The following is a 22,521-nucleotide window of genomic DNA, read 5'->3' as shown; positions in this document are numbered from 1 at the left end:
GCTGAAAGGTTGCTAAATTGGCCGAAATGTTTGCAAAGAATAAATTCCACTCCATAGATGAGAAGAAATAAAATAAGTTTCACTTCCATGAATGAATCACTTGCAAATAAAAGACGAGAAAAAAACAGCAGATTTCTAATTCAATTTCTGTCAATCGGGGTTGGGATAGAATTTACGATTCGGGAAAGGATATACACACGCGGCACCCCCATGCTGAAAGTGAGAAAACATGGCAAACGCATATTTCCTGCACTGACGGACGCATGCAGACTCCCGTTGTCGGCCGGGAATTCGACTGTACATAGGGAAAACTGAGAACACAAAAGGAATACGACGTGCCATGATGTTTTCGACTTCGTCAGAGTCAAATATGATGAATTTTTATTGCTTCCAAGAGTTTTATTGTTTCCTCCCAGCGCATGTATCCCTACACACAGGGGAGAACTGAAAGATGGGAAAATCAAAATGGTAGATTTTCCCCTTAATGGTGTTACCAGGATGGTGGCTGACAGTGGAAAGGATGTCAACCTGGAGTGGATCAAAGAGGATGTTTGCATCTGTTGGGTGCGCTTTGTATGAAAGATTTCATTCTATTGTAAATTTTGTGTATGTGTGCTCTTCGAGATGGTGTGGTCTTTAAGGTGAGTGAATATGGAATTTAAGCCGCAGCATACGATTTTTTTCTCCGTGACAACAGAGAAATCTGTCGAAAAAGGATGCGTCTAGTCGCTGCCGTCTGCGTTCGGTTCGATAAGAGACCATAGTGAAGATTGATTTATGACTTTATAGCACCCCTTCCTACGATAGGAAGCGAGTAGAAAAGAAACCATAAAACCGCTTGCCAAGGATAAAAATTAGAGCGCGTTCGTCCTGTTCAATTTAGGCCTGCAAAACAACAGGGAAGCATTCTGGAAAGGTTCGCTTCTATTCACAGATCTCGATAGCCGAAAGGCGAGATGTTACGCAATTTTGAAACGGTTTGAAAGTGGTACAATAAAAGTGGCTGGAATTTATGACGGCGTGTTTAGGAAACTTGCAGTTTCACGGATTGTCTGCAATGAAAATACCGTGCGTGACACAGCACATATTCTTGGTTGTTTATGTTTTCTCACCGACCAAAACACTTCTGGGAAGGGAAGTAAGTAAAAAAAAAACTAAAAAATGACGACGGCTAAAGAGTACAGTCGATAATATAAAAAGAATGGTGACTACTGTTGTGAAAACAAAATACAGTTCTCAATTAGACAATAAATGTTTCTGCAATTTTACAAATAAAATATGCTGAAAATTGAAGAAGTGTATATACCTGATTGCGAAATGTTCTACAAACTCCTAATATAAGCTCCAGACGCTCGACAGAAAGTCATTAACTTGCAGAGACAAGTGCTTCCTCAGCACTTCCGTAAACAACAATAACAACACTCTTTATTGTTATTAAATTTCGATTCCACTCGTAACCGCAATAACATCCAAACCATACACCATTCTGCACGCGTGGTAAAACAATAAAGATAAAACTTTTACAACATTCCATATAAAAACCCAATCTAAAGCCGAAGTACACCCTACCCTACCATCCTTTGCCTTCGTGCGCGCCACACCACACCAAAGTATGCTTAAAATGGTTACTAGAAAAATTTTTGTTCCATTCATTTTCTCGCAGCTTCATCTTTTACTCACACACACAGATAGCAGGACATTTTCTGCACCCAGGAAGAAATATTAATATAATTCAACTTTTATCGCTATATGGCTCCTGGCGTCCTGAAACGAAATCGAATATACATAAACAAGAGCGGCAAACTTCTCCACATCCATCACGGTTCGAGTGGATATGTGCTTGTACAAGGAAAAGGCATTTTCTTATTGCCCAACTGGGAGAGGCTGATATAACCGTAAACCGTTAGGCAATCTCCATAAAATTCTTTCCGAGATGAGCCACCCCCGCCCAAATCGCTATCCGCCGGTTCCGGAGCGGAAAAATAGCTGATCGAATTTCCACCCCCTTCTGTGACTTTATGCTTCAACCCGGATGACCTGATCGAGCATTAATCTTTTTATCGTCACTCAGAATGTCCACCGGCGTTGGCAACTTTGCAAATGGCTTTCCGCTTCGAGTGCCTCCGGACTAGAGTAGTCCCATGCATAAAACGTGTTGTTAATTTTTACGAGCATTATTTGTTGCTGAAATTAGTTTTGTTCATAATTGATGTTGGATTAGATGAGTTTGCAGAATTGCTTCGACATATGGCGAAGTGCCAAAAATCGAGTAACAGAGAATCAGCAAATGACGGTTCGTCGCCTGTCAAAGGGATGTAGTCACTGTTTGACCACACGTTCGAGGAAAGAAGGCATCCAAACTAAATAAGTTAGTGGAAATGTACTAAATCGGCCGGGTCAACGATAGGCAAACCTTGATTTGGGCTTGCTTAAACTATGCAAAAGTGATATACGAAATCGTATGTTGAGTTGTATCTTATTAACGTTGAATATTTTGAGATTCGAAAATTATAATTATTTTTCAAATAATACTCAAATAATAATTAAGACTCGAAAAATACATAAAATTTTTTTTTTATTCCGTACATCTTGAAGCTTGATATAAAAGGGAAGAATTTCTAAGCGGGTCAAGTGATTAACATTAACCTAAATATAACGAAGGAATTTAACGTCGAAAAAATTAGAATGAAAATGTTGTAAATCATGTTTCAATGCAGCAGAACTTCATGCTTCATGATTTGTTATCTCTGCAATTTCATTTAGGACTTCCAGAAAAATAATAACAAACGCTACATCTGGTTCAACCAGTTTTTTTTAGTTCAAGTTATCGAAAATCGTATTTGCATCTATGTATTTTACGAAAAACACGTCAAATATAAAATACGTACTTTTTATAAATATATTCAATAGATTTGGATTAGAGATACATTTTCATTCTCATTGCGCAAAAACGGATTCATTCATGTTTTTAACATATCTTTTCTTACTTTAACTACATTTTGATATTTTTGCTTGAAAGCCTCAACAAATACCTGCATTTTTTGCTAAAAGATTTAAAATTGGTTCCTAACTTAGGAAGGACATTTGGGTGGTCAAACATCTAACAACAATACGGGTCTAATTACTCTGAACAGAGACCAATTCGTCGATTTTGAGTAAGATTGTAGCAGAAAAATCCATGTATTTCAAACGAGACGAGTTGCTCGCCGAGCCTTCTGTATAAGAGCTCAATATTTCATAAAGATACAGCTATTTTGTTTACTAGTGAAAAGTGAAGGGTGCGGAGGAATAGCTTTGCATAAACTACTTGTTTCCTCTTGACTTTGAAGAAAACTGTATCAAAAAGGTTAGGATTCGAATGAGATATAGTTTTTTTTACGGAGAAAACATTCAGTACGATGCGGCCCAAATAACCAGAAATCGTATAAAAAGGTAATACAATGTCGTATATATATCAGGTTTTAATTGAAACTTATAAAGTTCATGTTATAACCAGTTCAAGTTATTTTTCATTATATATGGATCGTACAGTCCGTGATATATGACTGCATATTGCTCCTCGTATAAATGCACAGAAAAAATCAGGTTTCACCGCAGTAGAGTTATCTACAGTGCTGAGCCTAATTGCAGTGCAAAATTGTAGGATTTCTTATTTGTGTGATCCACTTTGACATTGATATTCTTTGAAAACTCCTATATCAGTTGTAAGAGGATTGCAGAACGAATTTTATACAATTCACTTTTTCGTGACAGTTAAAATCGTCTATTATGAAACATGAAATCGTTTAGTAGTAAAGAATGATACCATTTTTATGTCAAATTTGATTCAAATTAAAATTTTCCTTTCAGCAACTCTGGTTTTTAAAACCTAGTTCCTGAAAGATTTGAAGATTGGGTATTAACTCTTTAACGGGCCGAGGCTAAAAAAAAAATCATTAAATTTCATTGTTTATTTCTGAATATTATCGTTATTGTTATCGTTAATTTGCTAAATTTGCAAAGAAGCGACAGAAAAACTGTTTACAAAAACTGCGATAAAAATGCTTTACTGCGAAAGTTATTTCTAGTACTTATTTTCATTCAAAGAACATTAAATTGTCTTAATTGTTTATTTTCGGTATGATTTTTTGTGCTGTTCCAAATATTTTTGTTTAAAAAAGTGTTTCGTCGATTTTTGAAACAATTCACGTGTGATTTTTTACCGTTTCAAGGTAACTACCCAACCCTTACTCCCCCCCTCCTCGCGCATTGGAGCTATCTGGTCACTTTACCACTGCCTCATAAAGGGTTAAACATAAACGCAGTTTTGACTAAATAAAAATTGAAAAAAAAAAAAAAATGGTAGATACAGTCCGGTTTTACAAAAACATAGGCAACGCCTCGAAAGATTTTTAAATGTTTGTTGATTGCAATTGCTTGAATCGCTTAACAGTTGAAAAGAAGGTCAATGCAGATCGCATGTTATTATTCCTTCGTATATGAGACAATATTTAGTTACATATTGACATCAGAGTCTATAAATAGATTTGGGTCAACATTGAAGACAATAAGTGACATTATATACGATTTACAGATTCATACGATTTAAGGCGTTCAACAGTAGTAGATAAAATTCGTTGACACGCAGCATCGTAAAATGACTCTGAGAATAGAGAATAGGAGCAGTGATCGGAAAGTTGGGGGTTTCGAGGCTGAACACAGCCTTGTAAAATATAATAAAGAAAAATGCCGCATACAACCACAATAATTAGTACAATACCAAAGACTGTACTAAGTTTAATTTTCCGCGTACTTCTCATTGAAAAAAAAAAAAAATATAAAAGAAATTGTTGCTACACAATTTTAAGTTTTTTTATTATTTGGAAAATTTAGGTTGTACAGTCCCCCTACAATTATGGATCAGTCAACGTGTTGTCTGAATGATCAAAAATGGATATAAAATTGTAAAAATTATTAACTACGAATGTTTTACTATCTATCTCTGTGTTCTGATGTGTACTTTCGATCAACGATTAGTTTCACTGCAGTTGATGCGTGTAAATCGGTTTGGAAGAAAAATATCACTTACATAGCAAAGGAAACAATTATGGGTCACTTTTGGCATTCAAAATCATTTAGTCTATAAAATTGTAAAAATACATAACGCTAGTTATTTTATTGTTGTAATAGCCTGATTAATGAGTTGTTTTATACAGTCTTGATGCATTATCATGTAAAAGTAATAAAAATAGCCAAAATATGGACTGACCCACAATTGTGCACCGTAAAATGTACCACTACTGCAATTGTGAGTCACTTCACTTAAAGCACCGAGCAGAATTATAGTTTTTAGTGACATTCTCAACTTTAAATTATGTTAATCGTATAAATGAGGTTACAAGTGAGTTACAAAAAATACCACTGCTAATGTAAATTGTTCAGTTTCGTGAGAATAGACGTATTTACGTAAACGTGACCCATAATTGTAGCTGACCCATAACTGTGGAGGCACTGTATATGATGCAAAATTTGCAATGCAAAAATGCAATGTTACACACTGATACGTTTTAGTTCGTAAAGCATCGTGATAGAATCATAGTACGGGTGAAACGGAATTGTATGTATGCTTAAATTGAAACAATAGAAAATTGTACTAAGTAGCAAACAGAGTTGATCAGATTTTATGCGAAAGGTAATTGTTATAGAATTATAAAAAATGAAATAAAAAGTTGTATATCTTTACCTGCGCGAACCATTTTGGTACGTATATTGCTTTCACTTTGGTACTTATAAGCTCATATGAAACGTTATATACAACTTTATCAGATTGTACAAAGGTGTTTATATCTCAACAACAATTGAAATATACGGACCAAGTTGTTGGCTGGGGGGTTGAAGTAATATTAATTTGAAACACCTCTATCGGCGTAATTTTAAATTAAATCTAAATGTCATAGCATAAACTTTTTGGTATTAACCAAAACAATAACTTTGCCATCCCGATTAGTTTTTAGTCAAACTTTCGACTAAAAAATAATCAGGATACCCAGATTTACAAAGCTCGCTTTCGTAACGCGACACCGTCGACATACCGAAATGTTTTTGGGAACATTTCGCTAAAAATTCAGTATTTCCTAATATGTCATTTTGTTGGATTCGGTCTACGGAACAAATGCCTAGAATTAACCAGGGTCCAAGAACTTACGACAGAGCCGATATCTGAACGTATGCCATCAAAGGTTGAAACAGCGAAATTCAGCGATGGTGTCGCGTTACGAAATGTGTCGCGTACAAGAACTTGCAAGAAAGTTCTACGAATATCACATACTTTTTTACATATTTTCATCTAGGATATAACAAATTTCGAATAATACTGATTATAGTCACTCCACAATTCAGGCACAATTATAAATCCTTTTACGAAAATACGTCTATTCTCAAAAAATCGAATAATTCAAAAAATTTCATTTTTGACTGCATTTTTTATAACACAGCTGAACCTTTATTTTGGTAACTGAAGTGATTTGAACTTGCCAATGTCAGTGAAGAAAGCAAAAGTTAATAATCCTGATCCGTGCATTAAGAGCAGAGATCCATGACTGTGACAATTTTGTTGGTCTTGCGCACAATTGTGGGTCAAGTCATATTGTTGATATAACTCTTTGATTATTATTGATATCTTTGCACCAAAATACATCGAAACCTTGCAGAATAACTTTAGCAGAAGACACTTGAATGAGTCTTCCCGTAGGCAAACGCAAAAGCGACGAACCCGGTATTCGCGGCCTTTTGACGCACTTCTGCATTTACTAGGAGCGCAAAAATTTACAGGTTGAAAAGATCTGATATTTAAGGGCAATTTTTTTCGCTATTTTCGAGAGTACACAAAAAAATTAACGCTAAAACGTTAATGGTTGTTCAGTTCTCCGATTTGATGTCACGTTGACTAATTCAAAATGGGGAGGGATTGAACTGCCGTTCCAAGTATACTTGTCCCGCCATGCATAAGGTTTATGTAGAACATGGAATCAGAATGTAGCATCAAGGTCTTGCTTAACTTTTGCAGCTGCAATTAAGTAATCGAGCAGGTATTCTTATATATGCGTTCCGAACTGAATATTTTTTTGGCAACGGCTAAACCGCAAAAATAGTCGTGTTCGTGTTTTTTTGTGCGCAATGTTTGAATTTACACTCTAGTTTTGTTTTCGACGTCTCTCGTGTCTTTTAGTTACACTATAGTCGATCAAAAGTGGCAACTTTTGCGTTTTTTCCAATTTGCACAAAGTGCGAAAGGCGTAACGCAAAAGTACTCCAGCGAATACATAAAGACCCAATACAGTCACCTCATCAAAAAGTGTTTTTTTTCTAATTTTTTACAGAGATGAAAAAGCGACATAGAGAAATAATCTTTTGCATGAGAAAAAGTATTTCAAAAAAATACTACAAGGCATACAATCCTAGAGGTTGGTAGAAATGGTGACGTAAGACTAAACAGTGTAATTAAATTCCCTTTCAGTTACAAAGTTCCAGTTTCGTGGTAGTTAAATGAGTACCAAGAATTTCACCTAATGCAACAGAAACAATACCAATTCTATTGTCTTAAAAGTTTAAAACTAAACTTTTTGAATTCACCAAAATGAACGATGTCCTACACTGTAACGATCAATAAATAATTATGATTGATTTGTAATTTGGATTATAGGCTACATATATTGGAAGCTATGTCAAACAAAATTATGAATGAATTTCGACAAACGAGCAGCGATTTTTTTTTTTATTCTCGCTTATTTTCCGTCGGTCTAGTTCCGCCACTGTTGTGGCCAATCACCGACGCCCAGGGAGGCGACTCCACACCCAGGACCCTAACTCACGACCCGTTTATTAACGGACCGGCGCCAACGGCTTTACTTCCTCATGCGATGGAAGGCGTGATCCCAGAGATTTTTCGCCTCAGAAAATCTCCCGGTGTCGGCTAGGATTGAATCTAGACCAGTTGGGTTGGTTGTGAGTGGATCACGCCACCTCACAACCATCGACACCTATGTCGGCGGTGGGATTCGAACCCAGGCGTCGAGCGTGGTTGGCGGAGACGTTACCAACCACACTAGGCCCCCGCAAACGAGCAGCGATGTTTTTGATTAGGCAAATTTTTTTAAATTTTATTAGAATTACAATCATTTCATTACGAAATATCATGATGCCAAGTTGAAAAACAAATCTTCCAAAAGTTCTTATATGTAACCATTTGTGGCAGAACAAGCAATAACATAGTTCAACAAAATTTTACTTTTTTTCTGCCTTGGCTTCCATGTATGATTTTTTAATGTATTTTGATGCAAAAACAAATTTCCCCGATATTGGGTCTTTTTCACCTTAAGGAGCAACAATGGCGTCATTTTGAATTTTCAAGAAATCGAAAATTTTCAATTTTTATCGATGCCATTTGTTTTAAAGCCAAATATCAAAATTCTAAAGGCTGTATTACACTCCTCGACCAAGCGTCAAATATTTGTCACCGGAACAAAAAACCGCGTAAATTCCGGAATCCGCGTAAAAAAAACGCGTAAATTCTGCAATCCGAGTGAAGAGAAACCGAAATCCGCGTAAAAAAAACCGCGTAAACTCCGAAGTCCGCGTAAAAAAAAATCGCGTAAATTCTGCAATCCGAGTGAAGGGAAACCGAATACCGCGTAAAAAAACCCGCGTAAAAAAGCGCGTAAAAAGCGACCTTAGTGTATTTCACAATACAATATAATGTCAAGTATGTATGTAGAGCATTAATGGATCCGCTGATATCTGAATGTGGAATGTCTTGAATTGAGAAAAATAGTCTCAGAAATTGATCGGTAGGTATCTGATCCACGTAAAATGTCAGCAACATGTCAATTTTGGCCCAATTCCCTACAATACCGAAATAGGATTATCTCGATGTAGGACTAACTTATTTGAAATCTGTTTAACATAATAACGTGGTCCCCGTGGTTCTGTGGTTAGCGATGTCGGTTCGATTCCCACACGGTTGTGATGTCGGGTTCGATTCCCGATCAGGTCAAGGATTTTCTCGAGCTAAATTTCTATTTTAAACAACGGCTTTTACCCGTTAACATTCAAGTTTATTATGTATTCAAGTAAATTGCGGGTTCATGTCATGTAAATTGTCATGTAAGTCATTTAAGCAGCCATGTTAAAAAGATCTATCATATAAATTTTGCTCTAATCATGCATAAGAATCTATGGTTTAAATCCTGTTCGATTTTGGTAACACGCACGATCAATAAATGTTGAATATATAAAATCCTACTAAAGCTGTTATGGTATGTTTGCATACAATTAAGAGCTTATTATATTAGCTTCCTAAGAGTATTGGATTTTGACCCTGCAGAGTTTACCGCAGGCCACGTTGAAAATATCCGGAATTTTCCTAATTTTTACCTTAAAAAACATCAAATATTAGCACATGTAAGCAGAGCTCCTGATGAGGTGCCTGAGAGCCCTGTTTGTACCTTTCAAGAATCAATCTTAAAAGTTTGCGGAAAATTTGCGTTTTTATAGAAAACGATGAATAAAAGTGTTTCCTTTTTTAGTATATTTTGAATTATATAGGTGATTTATCTACGAAATTCTTCGTATATCACACCAATTTGGTCCAGAATACATGGAGAATATGAAAAAATAGTATAATTATTCGATTGTATACACTGACGAGTTATTTTGTAGTTTCGAAAAAAAGATATATGCCTTAATTCACGTGGTTTATGGACAGCCCCTTTTTTCACAACATTTATTTGACACGGCACAATATTGACAGCCCCTTGTCACAACAATACTTTCTCATATGACAAAAACATCTACAGTAGAAAACTAACAATTTGACAACAAAAAAATAATTTTGGCCGTAAATCTTAATTTTTCGATCATTGTGCACCTGTGAAAACCAATAAAATATTTTTGCAGTCGGAAGAAATATAATCATGAACTTTTATCGAAAATTGTTTAAACATATACATAAAATAAATTAATAATTCAATAATACTCTTATTTTTTTATTTTTTTCCAAAAATGGCGTTAGAAAATATAAAAAACAAAAATTGTAACTGTGGTGGAATAGTTGCGTATTGTAATTATTTCTATATCGAATACAATTTTGTATAAATAGATCAAGCAGTCTTTTTGTAATCATGCAAACTAACAAAGGACGAGGCACCGTGCGAGATTGTTAATAAATCTATTATTTTGTTTCGTTTTCATATTCTCAAAAAAACATCTCTTGTTCAACTTCTGAATAAATGTCAAATGTGTCAGTTTTTTAATGTCCGAACTCCTCAATTGACTTCAAAATCTTCTTTTACCAATCGGCGTGTACAATTACTCTCTTAATTTTCATCAGGTTGATACAAAATTTTTCATTAGCTTTTTTTTTGTTTCATTTGTGTCGATTTTCTCCATTTTACGAAAAAAAATATCAAAAGTTCGACGTTTTTTGAAAAATAGCAATTAGATAGTAGATGAATGCAACTCTAAAATCCCAGTGGAAAAGTATTCGATCAGATATGAAACCGAACAATGAAGGTCTCACATCAGCCTTTTATGCTGATAAAAATTCATTTCATGCTAAAGATCCATTTAAAAAATAATCGCGTTTCCCCGATATTCCTTGATTTCCCTGATCGCTAAATGAATTCTCTTGCATTCCCCGATCTTCCCGGATCTCGCCATCATGGTCTTCTCACCCAAACAACAGAGGCAGTATATTTTCAGAGAAATCTTCAGACAGTTGTGCGACCGACAGTTCGAATTCTGTCAAGTCAACGAGCAATAATATTTTTGCATCTTTCCAATATATAACAATAAACATTGGTTAGATCTTTCTATAAAACAACAACTCACAGTAGTGATCGAATTACACAATTACTAAGCCGAAAACAAAAGCTGCCTGTTTAACAAAAAAAAACCAGGAAGAACACAATTGCGAAAAAAAAACATACACTGCAGTTTAAATATTGAAGGATACCTACGTTGGCCGTAATTGAATTTACCACAATAGTGCATATTATTGTGCCTTCGATTATACATCATTATGGTTCGCAGAACACGATACGGGGGAGTGAATATACAAAACAAGTAAAAAAATCTGCTCCAAAGTTTCCCTAATTAGTTTAGCTAATTAACCGAAACTGTATCCATCGACATTCCACTTAGGTTTCGAGTACATGCACAATTCACTTTTTTAACGTAAATTCATTGCACTGTGGTGCACCACCTTCATTCGGTCCGCGATCTGTGTCAATAATCTGCCTAGACCAGACAATAAATACCGGACACTGCAATCAATCGTTTGACCCCGGTTGATCCGAGCAACGAACTTGACTCCCGTTTAGGGAAACAGGGAAATCGAAAGCGCTGAGTGTGTGTACATAGTGTGTGGGTGGTTTTCTAGGTGAAAATATGTATAGAGGATTAAATGGTCTAGCTTCGTCCTTCTTCTGTTCTTCGTGTTGATATTCAACTTCCTGGAAGTATATGATTTATTGAACTTTGTTTCAGACGTGTGTGTATGTACTGATATCACTGAACCATTGCAGTTGCATGAAATCTATGCATCTTCCGGTCTAACCTCATCACTAAACAGCGGCAGCTATAAGCCAAAGCAATGCGGCGGCGTCTTGATGGTTAGATTTGAATGCTACACCAATAGGTTACAAATAGCTACCGGGGAGCCCATTCAGAATCTCCTACGTAGGTTAGTATGAGTGGCTTTTGTTCGCTTCAGGGCGTTTCCAGGTAAAGTGCTTACTGATGAAGCGTCTACTTGATGCCGCGGCGGATGAAGTATATCACAGAATGAATCCACATCGATTGATCAAGTCCTACCATACGTCGTGGCTTGTTGAAAATTCTTCGATATCTTTGGCGGTAGTAACAGTGAAAGTGAAACTAAAGCGTCCTAGCTACAATCGATACTTCTTCGTTGGCAGATGGAAGAACTTCCGCACAGGGACCTTTTCCTTTTTCCGCACGTCAATGATTGCAATTGTCGAGAGTGCGAAGCAAGGGAAAGTGAAACCAATCGCTGCTTATGTACCGAATAGAAGGCTTTTCCCGTTAGAGGAAAACTTTGCCTTCCCATTTACTACGTTATCGCTCCAAACAGTCTGTGACACCAACCCTTCCTGGATCTTGAACAAAGTTGAAACCAATGTCGTGTATAGCTTCTGGTCAATGTACACGAGCCGAGAACGGCGCTTAACTTCGAGACGATATTGTTAGGATGACGACGGAACGACGCGATGGTGTAGAATGAACTGAATTCGATACCGAAATATATCTGTGCAATATGCGGCTGCTGCCGAATGGCTTTCCCGCACACGTTCATCGTCCTCGCTCTAGCATCAAGCGCTAGCGAAGCATCCGGGCCAGGAATCCTGATACGATTGTTGCCATCTTTCTCTATCCTAGTAGACTGACTCTGCTGCCAGCCAGCCATCCTCGCCGGACATATTCCAGCATCAGGGGATGTCTCAGTGCTCTGAATCGGTCGATACAGGGAGAAGTTTCGTTCGTATGTACGCACGCATTTATCTGCAATCTGTTCCTCGTTGCTCTTCCTCTTTACGCCCGGTTTCAGTGTTGATGGCCGGACGATGGTGGTCGGATTTTTACAGTGTGCGTACCCATACCGACTGGCTGTTTGGGGGGCACTCGTGTGCCGTTCAGCATATTACAGTGGAAATTCGTGTGGTTCTGTTTTTTGCATGAACATCGCAAAACATTTATTTTGCTAAATAAATCAAACAAGATTTCTTTATTTCTGAACTGACATTCTGATTCGAGTAAGGGGGCAACGTCATGATTTTCAGATGCGAGTAGTTTTCCGACTGCGTACTTCATGAAGCCAAAATGAGGAAGCTAAAATCTACGATTGTTTAAAAAACAACTCTTTGTTTGTGTTGCATATCGTTAAGATTTTATATCGCAGAGATTTTATCAACTTCTTTGAAAGCTTTCTATTTAAAATTAAAAATCTTTCTACAGCCAAAACGGTTCGAATGATTTTTCCTTCCAAAAAAAAAAAAAAATATATATATATATAGGTCACCCGAAAAAAAAAAATTCAAAATATAATTTTTTCCCTGATTTCTCCATGATCGAACCGATTGCATTGTTTAGGTATCCTTTTGTAGTTTTTATTAAAAAAAATCAGTTTTTACTTTTTTTCAAAAAATAAGTAATTTTTTCTTAGAGAGTATGGTTTTTTCGGAAAGACAAAATTATTATCTACAACTTTGCCGAAGACGTCACACCGATTCAACGAACCGTTTTGGCCCTAAAAATATTTGTAATCATCAATACCTTCCCAAAATAGCATGTTTCAATAGCTTCTCAAAAATGAGTCGTGTTTCAAAAAATTCAACCAAAAGCACAAAACGGCATCTTTAGCCTATAGAAACGTCTATGCAAAGTTTCAGCCAAATCAAAAATGACAATTTCAAAAAAAAAAATATTGAAACTGAGACATTTTTTGTGGAACGAGCAGAAAATCGGTTGAAAACCAACCGACCTATAAGCATTTGAAAAGGGACAAATTTCGTCCCAGTTTTTCAGTTTGCATCCCTGTGCAGTATGCTAAAGTAAAACGTAGTTCTACGTCAAAAAATGAGATTCAGAGAAGTACCTTGGAATTGTATCTTTTCTCTAAGCATGAAGTAGCATGGCCAAGAAGCCTTTAACTTTCACATGCGCTTCTTTATGCCTCATTAGTAACATGTGAAATGTAGTAGTTACATGCCTTTACCATTGCCATTTTGTTTTTTACTTGAAAAGAAATAGAGTATATAAAAAAATAATTAAAAAAAAAAAGATTTTTTTTTAAACGTGTCACTTGAATGGTTAAAACCACTTCACAGCAAACGCGTTTCATAACCGTATAAATGGACCTTCGAGGTTGTTAATATCATTACAATATGTCTCAAATAGTTATAAAACATATCCACATATAGAATTTGTTCAATAAGAAATTCACTTTTTCGATTTTTATCTATAGAACGTTGCAATGTGAGGTGTCGACTTCATCCAGGAGTCTAGCAAACAACACAGCAGAGCATACTGTATTGTTTGCTAACTGCAAACTGAAAAACTGGGACGAAATTTGTCCCTTTTCAAATGCTTATAGGTCGGTTGGTTTTCAACCGATTTTCTTCATTCTTGCAGCAATCGATTGAAAATTATACACGCATCTGCCCAAATGCAGAAAAATGTTGTTTAAATCTGCGAACTATTGCACTATTGAAAATTGTCAAGGCTTGTTGGAATAAAAATAACGTCCTCTGATTGGTCGCTTGCTTGCTGTGTGTGTATGATAAGGTATGATGTGTGTGTGATATGGTATGATGTGTGTGTGTGTGTGTGTCTGTATGATATGGTATGATGTGTAAGTGTCTGTATGATATGGTATGATGTGTTTGTGTCTATGATATGGTATGATTTGTGTGTGTGCTGTGTATGGTTTTTAACTCGACACGTTCTGCTAACTGCTGAATCCGGTTAACGAAATTCACAACCCTTCATTAGTAGACATTATAACTCATTACCCAAGAAAAAATATTGGTTTTATCAAAGTTTTATAGCGCTCAATACAGCCAAAAAAGCGCTATGAAACTTTGATAAAACCAGTTGTGTTACTAGGGTAATGAAACCCTCAATGCATTTGTTAATAGTGTACGTAGTTCTACGTCATTTATGCGGTCGTGTCTCAAATACAACCTCCTACTTTTTTCTAATTTGAAACATTATTGAAACTCTGGAAGTGGTTATCATTGTTCAACTTTGCTCTCTCAACTAGAATTCACGTTTTTGAATTATACTTCTGCAACCAGAATGAGCAATGTATCGTACATCGGTCCCTTATTTTTCTGCTTACTTACCTCACCTTACCAGACAGTCCCAAGCCGTGGTGTGGCCTTTGCTGTACGTAAGAGTCGTCTCCATTCCAGTCGGTCCATGGCTGCAGTTCGCCAGCTCTGCAGCCTGCGTAGGGTCCGCGGGTTTTCTTCCACCTGATCGATCCACCTTGCCCGCTGTGCACCTCTCCGTCTCGTCCCTGACGGATTGGTTTCAAGAACCATCTTTACCGGGCTGTCGTCTGACATCCTTACAACATGCCCAGCCCACCGCAGCCTGCCTATCTTAGCGGTGTGGACGATAGATGGCTCCCCAAGCAGCTCCTGCAGTTCGTGGTTCATTCGCCTTCTCCACACTTCGTTTTCCATCTGCAGTCCACCGAAAATGGTACGCAGCACCTTCCGCTCGAACACCGCAAGGGCGCGTTGGTCCTCCACAAGCATAGTCCACGTCTCATGCCCGTAGAGGACCGGTCTGATCATCGTCTTGTAGATGGTTAACTTGGTGCGGCGGCGAATTCTACTCGATCGAAGCGTCCTCCGGAGACCAAAGTATGCACGATTTCCTGCCATAATGCGTCGTTGAATTTCTCTGCTGGTATCGTTGTCGGCAGTTACCAGTGAGCCCAGGTACACGAACTCATCGACCACCTCGATTTCATCACCACCAATTTGAACTCGAGGTGGGAGGTTACTGATACTGTTACTGTCTTCACGTGAACCCCTTCCTTTCATGTACTTCGTCTTCGATGCATTGATGACCAGTCCAATCCGTTTGGCTTCAGCCTTTAATCCGATGTACGTATCCGCCATCTTCACAAAGGTCCGAGCCACAATGTCGATATCGTCGGCGAAACCAAACAGTTGAACCGACTTTTGGAAAATCGTGCCACTCGTGTTAATCCCCGCTCTTCTAATGACACCTTCCAGGGCAATGTTGAACAGTAGGCACGAGAGACCATCACCTTGCCTCAGCCCTCTTCGGGTTTCGAAGGGGCTCGAGAGTGCCCCCGAAACACGAACTACACACATTATTTTTCTGCATAATACATAATTAATGTGTGAAACAGTGCAGAATATTCCCGGATTAATGACATGTAAGTGTATTGTAACAGTGAAATATATATGAATATAGTTGATAGGAAATTGAATAAATATAAAAACGAAACTTTATTGTAGTGGCGCTTAAGTTATTGTCTTAAGTCGTCGCCTAGAAATTATTTAAATATGCTTTTTATGCCTTTTGTCTCAGAATGGATAACATTACTGGAAAATTACAATTTTATACTTCTGTTCAAAGAATTTGGTGTTTGAGCGATTACGCATTTGACATACGTAATTTATGCAAATAGTAGCTATCATCGATACTAAACATTTTTCGTGTCTCGCTTTGATTTTTGTCCCGCATTCTCATACATTCAACGCATTGTGCGCCAGCCGGGCGTCGGTGGTTGACACAATATAGTGGCGAAATTTAGTCGCAGTTTCTTAGTTGGAATAGTTATTTTTTCGGAAGTTGGTTAATATCAGGAATCAACTATCCTTGTTAGCTTGAAAATTTTCGGGTTTCGAGCTAATCAAATGCTAAGAACCTCAAAAAAGTTGAACATGTGTAATTTTTAAAACACTATGTAGCGTTTAACATATGTATAGCAGTGGCGTTGCTGGGCGGAGGGGTTAGGGGTCGGCATGCACACAGGTAAAAAAAATCGTCGGCTACTTCAAATGATTTTCGATCTATCACCACTGTAGCACCAACATCCGACGGACTACCACGCTCTCTACCAGCCACATTTATTTCGTTTTGACAGAGTTCGTGACAACCCATTTCTTTCAGCTTCTGCCATAATTCATTTCTCTTAACTGAGTCGTACGCTCCCCTGAAGTCTATGAACAGATGATAAGTCTGCAAGTTGAATACTCGAAATTCATCGAGGATTTGTCGTCAGGTAAACGTTGTGAGCCAAATCTGCGTGCTGTTAAGTGAGAAACGCAGTGAACGTAGCACGGAGAGCGCAGAGCCAGAATATGTTACTAATGAAACAGCCAAAAAAGTTTTCAACTATCTAGAAATTTCTTCATTGTGTTTTTATCAATGAGCGAAACTACACAGTAAGGCGTCGTACACAAATTACGTAACACATGAAGGGGGGAGGGGGGTTGAGTCTGCGTTACTTATTGTTACATAGGAGGAGGGGGGTGGGGGGTTGTAGAGACAGTTACGTAACTGTGATGTTTGCTCTAAATTGAAAATTTCGGAGAGGGTTCAGGCTAATCAGCGTTATGTAATTTTAGGAGGAGAGTCATGTCGAACGTTACCTATCGTTACATAGAGGGGGAGGGGGTCTGAAATCTAGATTTTTAGCGTAATTTGTGTACGACGCCTAAATGTGTGCTTTCTATATTTTCTCAAATGCAATCGAAGAAATCTCTCTACGAAAGCTTTCGACGTTTATTCTTTCCAATACAAGGCGTATTTGGCAGCAAATGCGCGCGAAAAAAAATCAGGTCATCCGTTCTAATTTTTCAACATTCTTTGGTGTTCTGTGAAAATCATATGAGCCTCTTTGTTACATTTTTCCGTACTTAAAAACCAAAAAACGTGGAAATATTATTTTGAAACATATTTGAGGGGGGTATCTGTGTAATGTCCATGGTCCATACAAATTTTTTAGAATTGACATGGGCAGATTTTCAAGGGGGGGGGGGGTCAAAATCGTTAAAAATCTGTCTACGTGGAATGTGGATGGCCCCTTTGGGATTATTATGACTTTTTCTTGGTGCATTTCATTTAACAAAACCTCTTACAAAATGGTTGGTTGACGAATGAAATCATCGGTTATAAGAATAAGTACGTAGTTTTCCTAAAAAACGATAAACGCCAGCTGAAACCATCCTTACTAAAAGAAGCTAAATCGAATAGTGTTTCAGAATGCAATTGTTTTGAAGGTTCCTTGCCCTCACCTACGAAGTAACGAACGCCTGTATGGCTTGTAAAATCGAATAATTACCCAGAGGCATAACAATTGTGGACCTTTTGCTTTTCTTTCCTGCGAGCCAAGTAGGATATTAGCCTGATCATCTTCAGGGGGGAAATCGGTTTTCTTTTTCTGTATGTGACCTTGGACGAAAGGAAAAAATCGTATCGTATCGTAACTGCAGTTTCGTTCGCGAGCAGTGTGAACGCAAACAGTATCCAACCCATGCTACTGGACCAATAAACGGCGACTGCTGTGTTGATGCTGCACTAGGGAGACATCGAATCTGCTGATGGGCGTATCCTATCGTATTCTCTCGTTGTGCCGTTAATTGCGTCTCGTTTTGGTAACGCCCTTCTGCCTGGATTTGCTAGGATCCTTGCGCGGAAACGAGAGAAGGCAAAATGTGGGAGAGAAATTCGTAAAATATTCTCTTGGGTTGTTTCTTCATACTGCGTTTGCCCTAACAGGACAGTAAAATTTAAACAGAAATCAGAACAGCGTTCGCGAGACATCAAGTGCTGCCATATTTTAAAGTTATCATTTTCTTAAGATACAATCAAATGGCATAAAGTGATGCTATTCATGATTTCGAATTGATGTTTAATTTAATTGGTCAATAAAGCTGTCATATTTATTTTTGAGCTTAAATTAAAAAGGTGGAGTGTACGTTACTTCTTCAAAGAAGCTTCAGATGTTCACCAAAAAAAGTATAACGTCGTTTGAGTGATTCTTTGTTCCAGATTACGTGACGGCGATGAATAAATTTCGGCTTATATTACTTCTGATTGCAAGATTAATCTCCGCACTTTTTTGATGCTGATTGCGGATTTCCACAATACAAGATGGCTTATTTTCATGGATAACCATCATTTGTGGATAGGCAGGATTTCGTAGGTCGGATTTCTCCATAATAACGTTGCAATTTTTTGCAGTGTACATAAACTGAGTACAACTTTTCGGAGACAACTGGAATGCTATGTAGATTCGATTTATGAGAAAAACTTATATAGTTCGAACATAATATTTTTCAACCCGATCTGTGGAGAAGCTAGGTCTATCTCACACATGTTAAAAAGTTCCTAACTCACTGACGGTATACCTTCAAGTGTGCTAGCATTCCCTATATCCGATCAGGCAGAAATGATGAATGGAATTTCATAGCGAGAATTGATAAATACGAGTTTGCCGATACTCGATAAATTCAATAGGAACAATTGTTTTCATTTTTGCGTTTGTGTATAACTGTGTTTGCGAAATTTGTCGCAATTCACCTGTTAATATGATTGGGTATTATCAATCAGAGGGTTCTGATGCAAATCTTGGATGATTGAGATTCAATCGAATACATCAAACACGGGTGACTGTGATTCTATTGTATATACTGCCATATTACGTATATTTATCTTGTCTTCCAAATCAAGGAAACTGGGAAAATGATTCTGAAGTTTCACAATGCTTCTACGCTTTGCGTTAACCCTACAAAAATAGTCTGCGTCAATTTGGTTTCTTGCTTTTAGTGTCATTGTTCTTTTGTTTTTAGATAGTGCGAACACGTTCCATTTTTCAAAAAAACTGAATTCTGGTACTTGTTATGTATCGATTTGTTAACACCGTAATGATCACTCATCATTAAATTTCAAACACAAACTTGCATTTTGAATGACTGCAACAATTTAACGCCAAAATAAGATTATCTTTTCAGCGTTAATATGACAAGTCAAATAATGCGGTTCCATACAGTTTTGCAATGTGACGAACTATTTTCAATTATTCTGGTTGAAGTTTTTTCGATTTAACTATTTTTTAATAAAAATGCTCAATGGGACCATGATGTCAAGAAATTTATTTAATTTATTGAAATAATCTGTGTATTGAAGCATTTAACAGACATCTTATTGCACTTAAAGCTTTTTGATCGTATTTAGAGAAAAATATCTTAAAAAATAAAGGTATGCATGTTTGAATATGTTTTCATTTTTTTAATCAATAAAACTATCATGGAAAACATTTTTTTTTTCAAGAGCATTTCACTGAGTATGAAAGCATTTAATTAACATCTTATTACCTCTACAGGTTCCTAATAGGTTTCAGAGGAAAATATTTTGGTAAAAATAGGGCTATGCATGTAAAATATATTTTGTTTTTCAAAGATCAACAAAATGATCATTAAAAACATGTTTTTTTCAAGAGGATTCAATGAGCATTAAATTATTTTGACCATTCAACAGAAGTTTATTTGTTGAGAATGCTGTTTTCGACCATTGTTCTGCTTTTTCTTTAGAGCAAGTCCACAAAAACGGGCACTCAAATCAATCGACCGATTTTGATTGGGCTGAAACTTTGTGAAGATGTTTATATGGGCAAAAGATGCCTTTTTGTGCTATTGGTTTAATTTTTTGGAACACAGCCCATTTTTGGGAATCTATTTACAAATGCTATTTTGAGAAGGGTGAAATTTGGGGAGAGTCAAACTGGTTTGTTTGATCGGTGTGACGTCTTCGGAAGAGTTGTAGATCCCTTTTTTTTAATACGTATTATTATATGTCAAATCCATCCAAAAAGGTGTTAGTTCAATGGAAATATCCAATGAACTATAGTTTGACAACCTACATCAAAAGTCAAATCCATCTGCCATTACCGCTCGTGGAAAGCTGGATACGGATCAAACAAACCGTTTAGATGCTAAAAATATTTTTTATCAATAAACAATTATACAGGTCGGACTCGATTATCTAGAGACTCGGTTATCCAGAGACGCGATTATTCGGGATTTGATTGTCCGGAATATTTTTTTACTGTTTGTTTCTAATTATCATTTTGGAATTTTACCTTTTCTATCCCTCTTGAGATATTTGTTACCATTTCTGTCCCGGTACAGTTTTGTTTAACTTCTCAACCCTAGTTTTATCGAGGTTTTATAGCGTTCTATACACCCAAAACACTGCTATAAAACTTTAATAAAACCAGTTTTGTTACTTAGGAAAACTTCCCCTCTTTTTCCCATGGAAAAAATTTCTGGCTTCGCCACTGCATCACACAAGTAAAAAAAAAAAACAAAAGAAAACAATTGTTTTTGGTTCGTTAATTGCAAATTTGAATATTTTTTTCTGATTCATTTATCCGGAAAACTCGACTAAACAAATTTTAACATTTTCCAGAAAATAACTAAATTATTGATAGAAAAATCATGATCTAGCTGTTATCAATGTTCAACTAATCATTTGTAGTTTTTTTTTTAAATAGATTTCCAAAATATTAGCTTTTTAAGATAAATAGTTTTCGATTTTTTCTAACTTTTTTTCTTATTTTTAGAGTGTATATTTTTCGGGAAGAAAAAGTTGTTATCTGGGGGGGGGGGGGGGGGGGGGCGGTGTAAGAATCGTTTAAAATCTGTCCACGTGGTATGTGGATGGCCCCTAATACGGTTACGCTAAGAAATCCAAGTCTTTAACCCTCCACAACGAGCTCGGAATTATTCACATGAACCTACATGCCGTTTTATGAGATCATTTAATAAACTACACCATATTGTTAACATTGACATGTCACCTGCAATCTTAAAAAACAGAAAAAAATATCGCACGCTTAGCCTTGGGGCTAATAGCGGACTCGATTGGCACATTTTGCATGTGTTGGATAAGTACAACGATATACCGTGCCCCAGTGCTGACTCGAGAAAATTTCCAGCTCGAAAAGATCCTCGACTCGATCGGTAATCGAACCCGATATCACAACCGTGTGAGAGAGCTAGACGACCGACATCGCTAACCACAGAACCACGGAGACCACATAAAAAACAGAGTAAGTTTATATTTGAGAGGACAACTTCATGTTAACATTCATGATTGATTGAATTTTTGTCTTTAATTTATTGTATTTTTATATTAAGTGCGGATAACGGACCCAAAGCCTATATTTTTTTCAGAAGAAATAAATAAGAAATAGTGTGAATGAAATTAGAGTGCGTACGTTAAAAAGGAAGATGAGAAAAAGGGTTAAATATTGTGAAGTAGTTAAGGAGGGACCCTACTCTGGAAAATTAAAAAATAATTAATTTTCGTGATATTTTTTCGGATGTTTAAAGAAAGGTGAAGTGTTTGGGTATTTTGGCTAGTGATTAAAGTACATTTGAAGATGTATTTTGCATGTCGTGGGCTATATTTAAGTGAATATTACGTTGCTGGCAGTGTTTTTCACGAGACCATATTTTTTAAACTGGTGGTAAGGTTTTTTCAGCATCTACTGACCCGATTTGGCTGGAATTTTTTTAGCATGTAAAAAAGGATTATCTAACTTGTTACATAGCCGTTTTTCGATATCTGAATTTTTCAATGTTTTATGAATTTTTGAATAGTGATTTTTCATAAAATACAATATTTTTTTACTAAAATGGCCGCCATTTCGGCAATTTTTGTGGTATATTCAAAAACGGGTATGTAACAAGTTAGATAATCCATTTTTACAAGTTAAAAAAAAATTTCAGACAAATCGGTTCAGTAGATGCTGGAACATGGTTTCGGGAGAAACGCTGCCAATAGCGTAATACTCACTACAGTTTTATCCAGAACATGCAAAATATATCTCCAAATACACCTTAATCAATAGCCCAAAATACCCGAACACATCACTTTACTCCAAACATCCGAAAAAAAATACAAAAATTA

The 22,521-nt window shown here is 36.7% G+C and overlaps 1 protein-coding gene across 7 annotated transcripts in view; it reads right to left on the bottom strand.

Annotated features, from left to right (window-relative positions):
• LOC129734109 (DNA-binding protein RFX2) overlaps positions 1–22,521 on the bottom strand; it is a 78,060-nt gene that overhangs the window by 25,329 nt on the left and 30,210 nt on the right. The window lies entirely within an intron of this gene.

This window comes from Wyeomyia smithii, chromosome 1 (genome assembly GCF_029784165.1).
Source record: "Wyeomyia smithii strain HCP4-BCI-WySm-NY-G18 chromosome 1, ASM2978416v1, whole genome shotgun sequence".
Taxonomy (NCBI): domain Eukaryota; kingdom Metazoa; phylum Arthropoda; class Insecta; order Diptera; family Culicidae; genus Wyeomyia; species Wyeomyia smithii.
Note: the sequence above shows the minus strand (reverse complement) of the source record. Positions and strands in the feature narration are given on the sequence as shown.